Here is a 17865-nt window from a genome sequence, read left to right as displayed (position 1 = left end):
GCCGTAAAATTTAAGCTTGCAGAGTAAGTCGGGAATTGCCGACCAAACTGCACGCGCTGTCCGCTGCTCTTCCCGCAACTCGCCGCTACCAGTCTGTAAAGCCCGTCTCACACGGAGCAAGATTCGCTGTTAAGTTTCCTTGCTGGCTCGCGGCTACCTTGCGGGCTCCGTCGTCTGCTAGCGGGCTACCTTGCTGGGAACCTTTTAAGATTTCCAGGATAGGTCTGGTGCTACTTTTCTTGTAAGGTTCCCAGCGTGCTACCTGCGTTGGCCAATCATGAGACGTTTCGTTTGTGGCGTCAGACGCGGAAAGCTTGGGTGGGGAAGCCTTTGTTGATAGTCGCTTTTCTGCTGTTGTGAGGTGCGGTAGGAAGTTCTTATAATTATTAAATAATGGCACCGCAGTGGTCCAAGGAAGCGATTGAAGCATTGATATGTACTTATAGGGAAGAACAGTGTACGTCGTGAAAAGCGGAAACTATTGTAATAAACACTTGCGTGCAGAAGCACCCGAAAGAGTTGCAAGTGCCGTGTGTCTTGTTCGACCACATACGACAAGCAAGGAGTGCTATCCTATAAAATAAAGACGTATATAACAGTCATTATTGGTATATTTATACAGTCAAACAGTAATGACATGGTGATACTTCTCGAACAAAATTAGGTGTTATGCGAAATAACCTCAACTCTTTATGAAGCATGGAGAGCACACCTTTTCCAGCGTTTCTCCTCTTAATCCAGTTTTTCGTCCATTATTTCTTTCTTCTTCTCTCATTAGCATGCATTTCCTCATCGTTTAGCACCAAAACAGCTAATAATGCCAGTTTGCTCTTAACATCTGTACCTGAAGCAGTCATCTTCGTTCGATGCAACATGCAGCCGATCACAACTAGCTGCACCGTGGGAGAGCTTCGGCATGGAAGATAGCCGGCTCATTTCCCTGCAAGCCGGCAGGGACGCACGCCATCTCGCAAACTCGCGGCGAACCGTGCTCCGTGTGAGACGGGCTTAAGCGAGCCGGCAAGTCTTGCCTGCGACCGATTTAACCACTCGCTGCGTCTGGAGGCCCGCGCTGGACAGCCGGAGTCGCCCAAAAGTCACAGCTCGCCAGCCAAGTGTCCTCTCACGCCACATCACTGTACTTGAACACGCCTCAACCAAAGACATACGATCAGCTCGATATCGGCAACCGAAGTAGTTACTGGCACCAAAATTAAGACCGCCAAGCCTCACTCTTCTTGTACAAAACTGAAACATTTATGCTAAACCTTTCACACAAGATGGGCATAGAAACTTTTGAAAACTGATGCTACAGGAGTATGAAACTTTCTGGCAGATTAAAACTGTGTGCCCGACCGAGACTCGAACTCGGGACCTTTGCTTTTCGCGGACAAGTGCTCTACCAGCTGAGCTACCGAAGCACGACTCACGCCCGGTCCTCACAGCTTTACTTCTGCCAGTATCTCGTCTCCTACCTTCCAAACTTTACAGAAGCTCTCCTGCGAACCTGCGCAGAATGGTACCTGGTCGGGCACACAGTTTTAATCTGCCAGGAAGTTTCATATCAGCGCACACTCCGCTGCAGAGTGAAAATCTCATTCTGGCTACGGGAGTATCTTCAGCATTAGCTGTGTACATCGGATAAGTAGCGGGGTGGGTCTAAAACAGATTAGGGAAAAAAGACATATACTGGGGTGACAAAAGACAGCGGTTAGCGACATGCACGTACACAGGCGACGGCAGTACACGAAGTTTAAAACGGCACCACCGGCGCAGCTGGCTTTTGTACTCAGGTGATTCGCTCGAAAACGATTCCGACGCGGTTATGATCGCACGACGGAAATTACCAGACATTGAACGCGGAATGGTACCTGGAGCTAGAAGCATGGGGCATCGAACGTCGGAAACAGTTAGGCAATCCACTATTTCGAGATCCACACCACGGACAACGCAGCGGCTGACGGCTTTCCGAGAGCAGCAGCGGTCGCGTAGAATTGTCAGTGCTACTAGACAAGCAACACTGCGTGAAATAACTGCGGAAATAAATGTGGGACGTACGATGGACGTACCCGTTAGAAAAGTGCGGCGAGACGTAAATGGGTTGTGGCAGCAAATCGCCGACACGAGAGCCTGTTCTGACAGCACGGCACTGCATCCAGCGCCTCTCCCGAGCTCGTGACCACATCGGTTAGATTCCAGACGACTGGAAAACCGTGGCCTGTTCAGATGAGTTCCGATTTCATTTGCTGAGAGTTGATGGTAGGGTTCGACTGTGGCGCATAACCCACGAAGCCGTGGAGCCAACTTGTGTACAAGGCACTGTGCATGCTGGTGGTGGTTCCGTAATGGCGTGGACTGGGCTACTTGCAAACCATTTGCAGCCGTGGACTTCATCTTCTCAAATAACGGTGGAATTTTTATGGATGAAAATGCGCCGTGTCACCTGGTCAGAATGGTTCGCGATTGATTTGAAGAACATTCTAGGCAGTTCGAGCGAATGATTTGGCCATCCAATCGCCCGACATGAATCCCACCCAACAATTATGGGACATAATCGGGAGTCCAGTTCGTGCACGCAATCCTGCACAGGCAACACTTTGGCAATTATGGTCGGCTATAGCGGCAACGTGGCTCAGTATCATTGCAGGGGACTTTCAACAACTTGTCGAGTCCGTGCCACGTCAAGTTGTTGGACTGTTCAAATGGCTCTGAGCACTATGGGACTTAACGTCTGAGGTCATCAGTCCCCTAGAACTTAGAACTACTTAAACCTAACTAACCTATGGACATCTCACACGTCCATGCCCGAGGCAGGATTCGAACCTGCGACCGTAACGGCCGCGCGGTTCCAGACTGTAGCGCCTAGAACCGCTCGGCCACTCTGGCCGGCTGTTGCACTGTGCCGGGCAAAAGGGGGTCCGATACGATATCAGGAGGTAGGAGGTACCTCACAACTTTTGTCACCTAGTGTATACAGCACATCATCACTAAAAGAAGGGGACTGTTAATAAGCCACATCCTGAGACACTGACGAATCGTTTGGAAATGAGGGGGGAGAGGGGCGGGGGAGGAATGCTGGGGTCAAAAATGTCTCTGAGCACTATGGGACTCTACTCCTGAGGTCACCAGTGCCCTAGAACTTAGAACTACTTAAACCTAAGACATCACACACATCCATGCCCGAGGCAGGATTCGAACCTGCGACTGGAGCGGTTCCGCGGTTTTAGACTGTAGCGCCTAGAACCGCTCGGCCACAACGGCCGGAGCGAATGCGGGGGTAAAAGATGTAGTGTGAGTTCGTGGTTTGGTTACAGTACACAGATTCGAGTGGCAGAAGGAAGGGAAAAAGTTAGGTTTTAATATCCCGTAGACAGCGAGGTCATTAGAGACGCAGCATCGGGAAGCAGGGCAGGTAAACAAAGTGGCCGCGCCCTTCCAAAGAAATAGTGGCGGCATTTGCCCGCAGCGATTCAAGGAAATCCCGGAAAACCTCAGTCTGGATGGCCGGACACGGATCTCAATCGCCGTCCTCCCGAATGCGAGTCTGGTGTGCCTACCACTGCTCTGCAGTTCAAATGGTAGTCGCTTGCTGTAGTTACCTAAAAACGTAGAGGCTTGCACACGACAGACTGGCGAGGAGAGTTGCAAGAAAGAAGTCTTCGAACTCAGGACCACAATAAAAGTCACTCCGTTGAAAACTCCTCGCCGAATGTAAGTCCAGAGCTTCTCCTCGTACTGGACCACCTCAAACGCTACAACTGCAGCCGCGCTACCGCACTGTCCGATGAACTGCAGTTTATTCGGCAGGGCCGGCCGAGGTGGCCGAGCGGTTCTAGGCGCTACAGTCTGGAACCGCGCGACCGCTACGGTCGCAGGTTCGAATCTTGCCTCGGGCATGGATGTTTGTGCTGTCCTTAAGTTTAAGTAGTTCTAAGTTCTAGGGGAGTGATGACCTCAGAAGTTAAGTCCCATACTGCTTAGAGCCATTTTGCTCGGGAGGACTCTTTTCTTCAACTTTTTTCCTGGAGACAATAAGTGGTTTAGAGGTACAAGTCAACACTCACATTATAAAACTACGAGGTGCTTTAAAGTTATAACACTCCCAATTTACCTTTTTTTTTACTCATGACTGGAAACGATAGAAACTTGCGGTTTCTTTTAATATAGTTGAGCACTCGTGAAAGTGTGACGCAGATGACAGTACTGGACGGCACACAAGAAATCCGGTATGGGGCGGTGAGAGTGAGAACTGTGTTCGACCCTTAAAAATGGCTCAGCGGAGGTTCGAGTCCTCCCTCGGGCATGGGTGTGTGTGTGTGTGTTTATCCTTTGGATAATTTAGGTTAAGTAGTGTGTAAGCTTAGGGACTGATGACCTTGGCAGTTAAGTCCCATAAGATTTCACACACATTTGAACATTTTTTAAAAATGGCGACGTTCTCATTAAACAACAGAATGTAATCATTCGTTTCTTCCAGCAATTCAACGTTAGTTGTGTGAGACATGTGGCAGTGTGTCACGGATATGTCTAATGTGCGTTCGTGAACACGGCAGTTCAGAGAAGACAGAACGGCGTGTGCCAACAAAACCGAGACAATCTCTGCCTCGCACCAGCCGGTTTGACGGTATGTTCGAACTATTTTGGAGGACAGCCGAATGAGTGCAGAACACATCGCCTGTAAAGTTGGCATTTCCATGGGATCTGTGCACACAGTCCTGCACGAAGACCTGAAAATGCGAAAAGTGTCGCCCAGGTGTGTGTGCCACGAATGCTGACGGGCGACCACAAGGCTGCGCACGTGGCACGTTGCCAGGCAACGTTGACGTGTGGCGACGGCATGAACACAACCTCCTTTTTATCGATTGTGGCAATGGATGAGACACGGTTGCCACTTTTCAGTCCTGAAACGAAGCGGCAGTCAGTTCAGTGGAAGAACGCCCACATTCACCGCCGCCAAATCATTGCGGGGAAGCGCCAGTGCCGGCCGGAGTGGCCGAGCGGTTCTAGGCGCTACAGTCTGGAACCGCACGACCGCTACGGCCGCAGGTTCGAATCCTGCCTCGGGCATGGATGTGTGTGATGTCCTTAGGTTAGTTAGGTTTACGTAGTTCTAAGTTCTAGGGGACTAATGACCTCAGATGTTAAGTCCCATAGTGCTCAGAGCCATTTGAACCATTTTTGAACCTCTGGTGTTCCCATTTGTGGCACATCCCTTTCTGTTCAGATACGGAGAGGCTAGAAATACGAAAACTTTAGAAACAGCTGTCTCCCTTCTTTGAGACAGGCATTTCCAAGGACGTACACCACTTCGTTCGGCCGAACAGCTGGGCGCCTGCTTTAACCACACGAAATTTTCATTATAAATTCCACCACGCCATACACAGAGCTGCTATCGGCTGCCTATTTTTGATTCTCTAAGCATTTATACTGCAGTTAACAATTGATGTATTGCTCGACATATGGGTCCTAACATAATTGTTTCTTCAGTCGCTGTTACTTTTGTAGAAAAACTCTACTTAACTTGTGCTGACGATGTTTCCCCTGTCTGAAAAACACGGAAGTAGTACAGGCAACGGACGCACTTATCTGCTAAAAGGCTGCTTTGTACCGCGGCGTGGGGATGTGACCGAGCCCTACAGGGAGACGTTGCGTCACTGCCGCGGGCAGCTGTCGTCCTATCGGGGGCAAATCACGCGCTTTTGGGAGGTTTCCCACATCCGGTTAAGCACAGACGGTCTGGCCGAGCCGCTTAAACACAAAAACAACACCTCTGGAGATAATAATGTCTGTTCCACTCTAAGCTAAGATTGATGGCACGAAAACTATAAAATGAGAGAAGAAGGAAGTGGAGCAGAAAGAAAAAGAAGTTTAGTTTTTCTCCCCCTCGTCTGTCCTCTTAGGTTTCGCACTACCGTTCCTGTCTTCTTTCCTACATTCGCACAACCCTTCCATGTGCGAGTATGAAGGTCGACCTGTGAACAACGAGACCGGCAGCTCACCTGGTGTTGGCGAACCGCGATGGCAGTGACGTCGACACGGGCTTCCTCACAACAGTCACTCGCATACAGGCCAACAACGCGTGGCTCTTACCTGCAACAAGAGAAAAGGTGTGTTAGCAGGAATCTAGAGTAGACAAGTTGTTGTAAAATGAAAGCAGCGAAGAAACCTATAACAGATAAATGTCTTGCAGGCATCATGCTCGAGTGTTCATTGTCACAAAAGAGAGGCTTCGGTTTAAGGCAGAGTTTCAAATTAAAACTTTCCATCAGGAAATTCTATATTGTTGCACGCTACCTTACTAGTAACAACTGCCACAACTACTAAATATATTCTAAGCAGACAGTGAAGGAAGTTTCAGACAGCCGGCCGTAGTGGCCAAGCGGTTAAAGGCGCTACAGTCTGGAACCGCGCGGCCGCTACGGTCGCAGGTTCGAATCCTGCCTCGGGCATGGATGTGTGTTATGTCCTTAGGTTAGTTAGTTTTAAGTAGTTCTAAGTTCTAGGGGACTGATGACCTCAGATGTTAAGTCCCATAGTGCTCAGAGCCATTTGAACTATTTTGAACATTTTAAGGTCAATGGAAAAACGACATATATCATCATTCTCTAAAATACAGTTTGGTCAACAAGTATGTGTCAAAAACGCGTTTGTTGTATAATACTGAACAACTGAAAATAGAAATTTATTCTCAACACAGAAATACACTTAAAGTTCCATCACCGTACAGAGGATGCTCAAAGTGGTTTGCATGCTGTTCTAACCAAACATTGCACCTTTTCAACAGCGATTTAAAAATTTTGTGGCAAACCTATTTCAAATTATGCTTGTATTCACTCCTTCAAATGCTCAGCACCATAAATTTTGACGGAAGAAACGTAATTTTATAGTATAAGCCAGACTGAAACGTTCATGGGTGTGATATCTGGGTATCGTGGATCCCATTCAGCACCATCCCGTCTGTCAATCGATCCGCCAAAGTTTCCATTTAGAAAGTCTCTCAGAATAACTCCACAATGTGGGGGCGCTACGTCTTCTTGCCATATCAACTTTTCCTTAACCGGCTGTAGATGTTCAAAATGTGGACTATTTTTCAGTTCTACGAACAACTTCAAGGAAACCCCGGGTAATTTATAGAAATGACAGTATCGTTACAAAAAATAACGTCCGATTAGCCCACCGCTGAAAATCTCTGCCCATACAGTCCGTCCCCACACAGTGATTTGTAGAATACCAGGAGACACATTCCTCTCTCTTCGCTCTGCCATTCACCTTGAAAGTCACTTCGTCGCTCTAAAGGATGGTTTTGTAAAATTTTTATATAAAGGCAACAAAAACTAGTGTACGACTCGAAGAACTGCATACGTTTGTCCGGGTTCATTTAGGCCTCGAATTGATGGAGACCTATATGATCCCAATTTCAACTTTTTCTGAATCCTGTGTAGGCTCTCCCTTACTATTCAATACTACTTGAACGCTTTTCGTTGAGATTTAGTCGGCGATTGCACAAAACATTGCGTGACAACAACACGACCCTCGTTTGAAGTAACACACTTTGGCCTACATGAACAAGGGAGCAGCACTCTTTAAATCTTAAATTTAATTTGCGAACAGCTTGTCGAGATGGAGGCTGGATGTTTCAAAAGAAATAGACGTTGTTCTGTAGCTAACTTTTTCTTTGTCTTTCAGAAAATTACTAAGTGGTTCCTTGTAAACGGACTCTCACTGAATTTTGATAAGACACAGTACATACAGTTCCGTACAGTGAATGGTATGACACCATTAATAAATATAGACCTTAATCAGAAGCATATAGCTAAGGTAGAATATTCCAAATTTTTAGGTATGTCCATTGATGAGAGATTAAATTGGAAGAAACACATTGATGATCTGCTGAAACGTTTGAGTTCAGCTACTTATGCAATAAGGGTCATTGCAAATTTTGGTGATAAACATCTTAGTAAATTAGCTTACTACGCCTATTTTCACTCATTGCTTTCATATGGCATCATATTTTGGGGTAACTCATCACTGAGGAATAAAGTATTTATTGCACAAAAGCGTGTAATCAGAATAATAGCTGGAGTCCACCCAAGATCATCCTGCAGACATTTATTTAAGGATCTAGGGATATTCACAGTAGCTTCTCAGTATATATACTCTCTTATGAAATTTGTTATTAACAAGCAAACCCAATTCAAAAGTAATAGCAGTGTGCATAACTACAATACTAGGAGAAAGGACGATCTTCACTATTCAAGATTAAATCTAACTTTGGCACAGAAAGGGGTGAATTATACTGACACTAAAGTCTTTGGTCACTTACCAAATAGTATCAAAAGTCTGACAGATAACCAACAAGTATTTAAGAAGAAATTAAAAGAATTTCTGAATGACAACTCCTTCTACTCCATAGAGGAATTTTTAGATATAAATTAAGAAAAAAAATAAAATAAAATAAAAAAATAAATAAAAAAAATAAAACAAAATAAAAAATAAAGAAAAACAAAAAACACAAAAATAAAGTTGTTATATTAACTTAAGTATGTTGTTAAATTAACCTAATTATGTCATGTATTGGAAAATTCGACTCGTTCCACATCATTACGAAATATCGTATTCATGATCCATGGAACTAGTATCAATCTAATCTAATCTAATCTAATCTTTGTTATTTCTCCGATGATGACGAACAACATAACCTCGGCCTTCTATTGTCAACTGACTTTTGGGTACCACGCACCTGTCAAGGTTACAACTAACTACCACCACCGCTAGACAAAATGGAGCCTAAGGATTGCTACGGACAACTGATTTATGGACAGACAGCATTTATGGACCAACGCGCGCACGCTGGTGTGTGTGCGCGCGCGTGTGTGTGTGTGTGTGTGTGTGTGTGTGTGTGCGCGCGCGCGCGCGTGCGTTTAATCTCTCTACCTATTCCACTGGGCCGATCTCAGCAACAGTTGGTACGCATGTCCCTTACTGTCAGGTAATAGTCACTGAGGTGGTAATGACAACTGACCTGCCATAGTTGTGGAGATATGACATCATAAACAATGAGATGCGTGGAAAGCTGCCGTTTCATGCATGATGTTTAAATGTATTACTTCTGTGCTACTAAGTGTATTCGCTATATATTTCGAAGGCCTCAGTGGTAACACCGGTTTCCGTCACATCACCGAAGTTGAGCGCTGTCGGGTTTGGCTAGTACTTAACACTTGTACATTATGCATATTTCTTTACACCACTGTTTCATAATTTCAAATGTGTTTTCGCAAATACATGGTAATGAAAGTTTTTCTTTGGTTTCCAAGAAAAAATTGGCCAAATGAATACCCCAGGAACGCCGGGATTGTCAGCTAGTATGGAATATTCTGTACTGCGCCATAATGATTCTGAAAGAGCATTTCTACTGCACCAAACGCCAGCGGGGGTGCCATGCTACGGAGTGTTGTAACTGGTCTTTCGGCCAATTAAAAGCAAAGACGCCAACACTAATAACGCGAAAGGAACTGCACTGTTATAATGTACGAGGAAGGCGGGAAAGGAATGTAGTAGTTTGGAAGATTTGCGATGAAACAAGGCAGAAGACACAGACAGCATTTCTAAAGTAATTTGGGAATAAACAGCCAGACAGAATCTATGAGACTGGAGACATACCATCGTACTTTCAGGACATCATTAACACAATTTCCAAGATAACTGGAAAAACTATCGCAAAATCAGGGTACCAGTTCACGTGTCCAAGATTCTGACAAAAGTGATATGCAGAAGAACGACGACGATCAGTTTCAGGGAAAGCAAAAGCACCAGAGAGGCAATGCTGACGTAGCGTTCGGTAGTGAAAGCGGGATTTAAGGAAAATCGAGACACCATCATATGTTTTGTTGAAAGAAAAGCCCAGGAAAGGAACGCAGAATCTCTCTGTTTATCCCAGCTGAAGGCACTTGGAAATCCGACTTCTTTTTGAATTTAGGCAGCAGCGTCGTTGTAATGAAGCCATACCTAGCTATTCAGCTCTGCAGAACTCTCCCCAAGCCTCCATCAAGAGTTTCAAACATCGTTGAACTGTCTCCGTGTGAAATGGGAATTTCTCGATTATCATATCCCAGTCCGGAGGAACTGAGCCATAATGAATTCATCATTTAATCTCAACACTCACTCACTTCTCTCAACAACTGGGGACAAGATAAATCAAAGTCTATTTTATCCTTTCTGAGTACTTCTGATAGTTTTCCTCTCTTGATCTGTTTTGTCTTTAACATTCGTGAAAGACCGAGCTCTTTAATGTGATTTTTTTTTAATCTTGCATCATGGCCACATTCAACATGAAATGTTCTGGAAGGGCAAAAAAATATTGCTTTCGATCAGTGGGTCAATAATATGAAGTAAACATTCTGACAGATGTCGCGAAGACTGTAAAGATTCATACACAGGTTTTGAGCCCACTGTAAAGTATTTACATGTTTTAATACTACACCACAGTGGCGTATATGACTTCAAAACAAACACAGTTATTTCATGAAGTTGGGATGAGGCATTTTTTTTTCAGTAAAGTAAAATCTGAGATATGTATTTCGTGTTGTCAACCACCTGGAGAGTGACAAGGCACCGATTTCATGTACTGCCAAATCCTCTCGACACTTCACCGGTTTTACTGCATGTATACGTCGAGTAGGTATCGTTGTTCCTTATTTTGTTTATTTCTGTCTGTTTTGGGGCTCTAAGGATCAACGCACTTGAAGCCACAATCAGGATACTTCTGGCAGTCACTTAGGTTTTCACCGATTGCCCGTCTCAGAGTTTCCGGAACTGATGATCTTTATCCACGGATTAGCGAATGAAACGGATGAAGAAAAGACACCTCACTAAAACTGAGAGAGCAAACCGCCAATGTTAGTGGTTTCCGGAACTGTGTTGCGATTGGGCGAATCAGGTCGGTTTTCCCAACCTGTATTGACTGCCTTGCCGTCAAATCCTATTAGAACTAATTTTTCAAGAGAAAGACAACGACTAGTCAGATAAGAAATAATGTGAGAACTCGACAGTAAATGATAATTTCAAGAGCAACTGGAAGAGTGATTAAAACGCACATCAGACACGAGGCACCAAATAAAATAAAAAAAATTCAAATGTGTGTGAAATCTTATGGGACTTAACTGGTAAGGTCATCAGTTCCTAAGCTTACACACTACTTAATCTAAATTAACCTAAGGACAAACACACACACAGCCATACGCAAGGGAGGACTCGAACCTCCGCCGGGACCAGCCGCACAGTCCATGACTGCAGCGGCCCAGACCGCTCGGCTAATCCCGCGCGGCGAGGCAGGAACACCTACTGTCAGAACAATGGTGCAGAGCGACGGGGTGAAGGAAAGGATTGGAAGTGGTGGAGGGGGGGGGGGGGGGGAAGATGGCGTTCTACTTCCATGATGAGCTACGTAGTGAGCACGTTTACGCTGTTCGTCTTAGGATTTTTCCAGTATTTTGTTAAATTTGGCAGCTCTTGAATGAGTGGAAGACCTATATCGATTTAAATTACTGTTGTTTTTAATTCTTACGCGGTTCGACTAATAATCGACTAGAGGTTTTTACATTTGCAGTGCGGAAAATACATACTTATTAAAAAAAAAAACAGTGATTCTTACGAATTTTCGAAAAAGTATGTCCCTTTCACGCGAGCGGCTTCCTCGTCTCAATCGACAACTCACTATTGCTTGTTGTTGTATCGAGTCCTGTGCGGCGCGAATGGACTTTCTCGTTCACACGGCAGCGCGATTTTTTTTTTTTTTTTTTTTTTTGCATTTCGGCACCTAAACGTGGAATGTGATATTATGAAGAACCATTCTTTTTACGAAAAAATCGAGATACACACTGAGATGAGTCAAGGGATAGCGATATCCACATATATAGATGGCGGTAGTATCACGTACACAATGCATAAAAAAATGGCAGTACACAGGCGGAGCTATCATTTGTACTCGGGTGATCCGCGTGAAAGAGTGTGCGACGTGATTGTCACCGCATGACGGGAATTAAGAGATTTTGAACGCGGAGTGATGGATGGTGCTGGACGCACGGGGCATTCCACTTTGGAAATCGTTAGGGATTTCAGTACGCAGAGGTCCACAGTGTGAAGAGTGCGCCGAGAATACCAGATTTCAGGCATCACCTCTCACCACGGACAGCGCAGTGGCCGACAACCAGCATTTAACGGGCGAGAGGAGCGGCGTTTGCGTAGAGTTGTCGGTGCTAACAGACATGCAACACTGCGTGAAATAAGAGCAGATACCAACGTGGGAGGTACAACGAACGTATCCGTCACGACAGTGGGGCGAAACCTTGCGCCAATGTGCCGTGGCAGCAGCAGACGACCGACGCGACTGACTTTGCTGACAGCGCGACATCGCCTGGGCTCGTCACCATATCGGTTGCACCCTAGACGACTGGAGAACAGTGGCCTGGCCAGATAAGTACCAGTTTCGTTTGGTAAGAGCTGATGGTAGGGTTCGAGTGTAGCACAGACCCGTCGAAACGTGGACCCAAGTAGTCAATAATGCACCGTGCAAGCTGGTGGTGGCTCCATAAAGGTGTGGGCTGTGTCTACATGCAACGGACTGGGTCCTCTGGTCCAACTGAACCGGCAATTCACTGGAAGCGGTTGCGTTCGGCCACTTGCAGACCATTTGCAGCCATACACGGACTTCCTGTTACCGAGCAACGACGGAATGTGTTTGGACGTCAATGTGCCATGTCAACGGCCCACAACTGTTCACAATTGGTTGGAATAAGATCGTGGACAGTTCGAGTGAATGATTTGGACACCAACATCCACTGACACGAATCACATCGAACATTTATGGGACGTGAACGAAAGGTCAGTTCGACCGCTAAATCCTGCACCGTCAACCATTCCGCAATTATGGACGGCTGCACAGGCTCGCTATTTCATCAGGGACTGTCCATGCTACGTCCAGTTCCTGTAATACGCCTGGTAAAACTAGATCGGACATGATATTAGGAGGTGTCCAAAATGGTTCAGATGGCTCTGACCACTATGGGACTTAACATCTGAGGTCATCAGTCCCCTAGACTTATAACTACTTAAACCTAACTAACCTAAGGACATCACACACATCCATGCCCGAGGCAGGATTCGAACCTGCGGCCGTAGCGGTCGCGCGGTTCCAGACTGAAACGCCTAGAACCGCTCGGCCACAACGGCCAGCAGGAGGTATCCCATGGCTTTTGTCACCTCGGCGTAGTAACAGAGAGCGGAAACAAGAATGATAACAGTTTGCTAGTGACAAAGTGACAGTGGATATTCTTGAAAATACGATGATGACGTTTGGACTGCGCGGTTATCAGCGCCCGTACAAATTCCCAACCTTTGCTCAGGCCAATCTCGCCACTTGCATGAATGCTGATGAAATCATGAGGACAACACATACACCGAGTCATCTAGAGGCAGGTGAAAATCCCTGACCCCACCGGTAATTCAGCCCGGGACCCCGTGCACGGGACGCGAGATCGCGACCGAGGAACCACGAACCGCGGACATTCTTGACAGGAGTCGTATGGTAATTATCCACAGGGCAGAGAAAAAAACAAACACACTCATCAAACTCAAATACTTCCGTAAAAGAACATTTACGAGGTAGAAAATAGTGGTACTTTATTTTATCCTTTGTATCTCGTTTTCTTTCCGTCAAATAATATCGAAGATTATTTTCATTATTAAACAGATCTGTCTTTGTCGCTATTGAAACGATGTCCATTAAAACGTACATCCATTTACTTTATTAATCATGCGTAGTGTAGGCTTTATTTTTGTCCAAATATTGTGAAACGTAAATATTTCGTCTCTCTTGGGACATTACTAGGAGAAACAGCAGGTCATCAACACATCTTCGCAATGTCTCACGAAAACAAAATGAACAACAAAACAAAGACTTAAAAATACACAAAAATCGACTAGAGTGACATTAGTGAGTACGGCGCGACAAGCTTCCTACGTTATCAAGCGAACGCACAGTCCCCTGTATCAATGCACGTGCAGTCTGCAGACTGCTCAAAATGTTTGACCTCCGGCCTCGGAGCAGTCAGCATCGACCACTGGCGCCACTGATCCACCCACGACGTGTCAGGGCATGCGGACACGTGAGGAGCGCTCTGAACGAGTGGTTGCGCCGGGCACCAGTCACATACAGGGTGTTACAAAAGGGTACGGCCAAACTTTCAGGAAACATTCCTCACACACAAATAAAGAAGAGATGTTATGTGGACATGTGTCAGGAAACGCTTAATTTCCATGTTAGAGCTCATTTTAGTTTCGTCAGTATGTACTGTACTTCCTCTATTCACCGCCAGTTGGCCTAATAGAAGGAAGGTAATGTTGACTTCGGTGCTTGTGTTGACATGCGACTCATTGCTCTACACTACAAGCATCAAGCACATCAGTACGTAGCATCAACAGGTTACTGTTCATCACGAACGTGGTTTTGCAGTCAGTGCAATGTTTACACATGCGGAGTTGGCAGATGCCCATTTGATGTTTGGATTAGCACGGGGCAATAGCCGTGGCGCGGTACGTTTGTATCGAGACAGATTTCCAGAACGAAGGTGTCCCGACAGGAAGACGTTCGAAGCAATTGATCGGCGTCTTAGGGAGCACTGAACATTTCAGCCTCTGACTCGCGACTGGGGAAGACCTAGGACACCTGCAATGGACGAGGCAATTCTTCGTGCAGTTGATGAGAACCCTAATGTCAGCGTCAGAGAAGTTGCTGCTGTACAAGGTAACGTTGACCACGTCACTGTATGGAAAGTACTACGGGAGAACCAGTTGTTTCCCTACCATGTACAGCGTGTGCAGGCACTATGAGCAGCTGATTGGCCTCCACGGGTACACTTCTGCGAATGGTTCATCCAACAATGTTTCAATCCTCATTTCAGTGCTAATGTTCTCTTTACGGATGAGGCTTCATTCCAACGTGATCAAATTGTAAATTTTCACAATCAACATGTGTGGGCTGACGAGAATCCGCACGCAATTGTGCAATCACGTCATCAACACAGATTTTCTGTGAACGTTTGTTCACAGGCATTGTTGGTGAGGTCTTGATTGGGCCCCATGTTCTTCCACCTACGCTCAATGGAGCACCTTATCATGATTTCATACGGGATACTCTACCTGTGCTGCTAGAACATGTGCCTTTACAAGTACGACACAACATGTGGTTCATGCACGATGCAGCTCCTGCACATTTCAGTCGAAGTGTTCGTACGCTTCTCAACAACAGATTCGGTGACCGATGGATTGGTAGAGGCGGACCAATTCCATGGCCTCCACGCTCTCCTGACCTCAACCCTCTTTACTTTCATTATGGGGGCATTTGAAAGCTCTTGTCTACGCAACCCCGGTACCAAATGTAGAGGCCGGCCGGAATGGCCGAGCGGTTAAAGGCGCTACAGTCTGGAACCGCACGACCGCTACGGTCGCAGGTTCGAATCCTGCCTCGGACATGGATGTATGTGATGTCCTTATGTTAGTTAGGTTTAAGTAGTTCTAAGTTCTAGGGGACTTATGACCACAGCAGTTGAGTCCCATAGTGCTCAGAGCCATTTGAACCAAATGTAGAGGCTCTTCGTGCTCGTATTGTGGACGGCTGTGATACAATACGCCTTTGTCGAGGGCTGCATCAGCGCATCAGGGATTACATGCGACGGAGGGTGGATGCATGTATCCTCGCTAGCGGAAGACATTTTGAACATTTCCTGTAACAAAGTGTTTGAAGTCACGCTGGTACGTTCTGTTGCTGGGTTTTTCCATTCCATGATTAATGTGATTTGAAGAGAAGTAATAAAATGAGCTCTAACATGGAAAGTAAGCGTTTCCGGACACTTGTCCACATACCATATTTTCTTTCTTTGTGTGTGAGGAATGTTTCCTGAAAGTTTGGCCGTACCTTTTTTGTAACACCCTGCATAGACGTTGCCGACCGCAGCGCCGTATTCTGTTTACATACATCTGTATTTGAATACGTATGCCTGCACCAGTTCCTTTGGCGCTTCAGTGTATTCATGTGTGAACACGAAAATTGAAGTATCAATTTTTAATGTTAATTATGCAGTGAGGACAATGAAACTCAAATAATTTGAAAGATACTTTGCCACAGACATGCATAAAAAAGTATGTGTGTACGTAAATAAAAATGGTTCAAATAGTTCTGAGTACTATGGGACTTAACTTCTGAGGTCATCAGTCCCCTAGAACTTAGAACTAATTAAACGTAACTAATCTAAGAACATCACACACCTCCATGCCCGAGTCAGGATTCGAACCTGTGTGTACGTATCCGTTAATAGTGGTAAAAAGGAAGTAGATTCTTTCACATTTGTAACACTTATGATACCTTTTCTATAACGAATTGAAATATCTCCAATACGTGAACATGGAAAATTGGAGTTCTATCAAAACCTGCCCTGCGTACCGTTGAGGTGCCAGATAGAAATGAGACACAAAAGTTCTTGTTAAATGTTGCACATGGTTCATTTGCAGTAACACACGCTTACCGGGCAGCTAAAATAACACAACTGTTACGTCGTTGAAGCTATCAGCTGTGCAAAACGAAAAGTGGTAGCGAAGCAGCCGAGGGCAACGCACGCTGTTTATCAGCGGCGGTTTTCCACTTACTTTCGTCAAAGATTAAACAGAACCAACTTTACGTTCGTTCGCCGCCGTCACAACAAAATCTGAAGTATATCTAATTCTCAATGTCTTCATTTTGAGAAGCTACAATTTCCTTTATTAATACGGAAACTGAATTTCTTTTAGAATAAGCCTCGAAGAAAAACACTGATGGATTGGACAGTAAGTCGAAGAGTTACAGAGGCACAACTGTCGTGTACACAAAGTAATAGGAGTAAGGTATAAATTGATAATGTTACTTCTATTCATACGATGTAAGCTTTTACGGCCGGTGTTGTCTTCAGTTGAAACTTCAGGGCTGAGAGGCCGTGGTCGATGTATAAAATTTCCACCTAACGTTTCGTCTACATCTGCGGGAGACATCTTCTGAGGTGGTCCGGCTACTGCCACTGATGCTCCAGGTACTCTCGCATTTATAGAGCGCATAGGGGGCACCACCATTCGTCACGTGATGCCGACGGTATGTCTATCTTTGGAAGGCGTCATCATTCTCGATTAAGAGTATTCTATTGTCATTCTGCTGCTGCAACGTCGACATCCATATTTTGCCTAACTTTAAAAATTAGGACACATCGAAATATCGGCCGTAGCTGAGCATGTTTTTCGAGATGGGAATCACGAAATTAAATTTAATGAGACAAGAGTTCTAGCACGATCATCCCATTATCATGCGCCCATGTATAGAGAAGCAATAGAGATTCAGAAACACCATAACAATTTTAACAGAAAAGAGGAAGTTTTAAAGTTAGACGAAATATGGATGTCGACGTTGCAGCAGCAGAATGACAATAGATTACTCTTAATCGAGAATGATGACGCCTTCCAAAGATAGGCATACCGTCGGCATCACGTGACGAATGGTGGTGCTCTCTATGCGCTCTATAAATGCGAGAGATCGAAGATTATGGGGTGTGTCTCACAACTCTTCATGCAGTTCATGTCGAGCACGCTCAACTGGACTAGCTTCCAAGCCACTATCACACCGCTTCTTACACTACTACATGGATAATACACCACACCAGCCCCGAAACGCAGACTTAAACACAGTCTCACAGAACCTGTTTAGGAATGCCAACGGGATCGCAAGCAAAAAAGCCGAAATGGCCGCGTTCATGGAGCGAAAGGGTATCCGAATCTCTCTTGTGAACGAAA

The sequence above is a fragment of the Schistocerca americana genome, chromosome 8, assembly GCF_021461395.2.
Source record: "Schistocerca americana isolate TAMUIC-IGC-003095 chromosome 8, iqSchAmer2.1, whole genome shotgun sequence".
Taxonomy (NCBI): domain Eukaryota; kingdom Metazoa; phylum Arthropoda; class Insecta; order Orthoptera; family Acrididae; genus Schistocerca; species Schistocerca americana.
Note: the sequence above shows the minus strand (reverse complement) of the source record.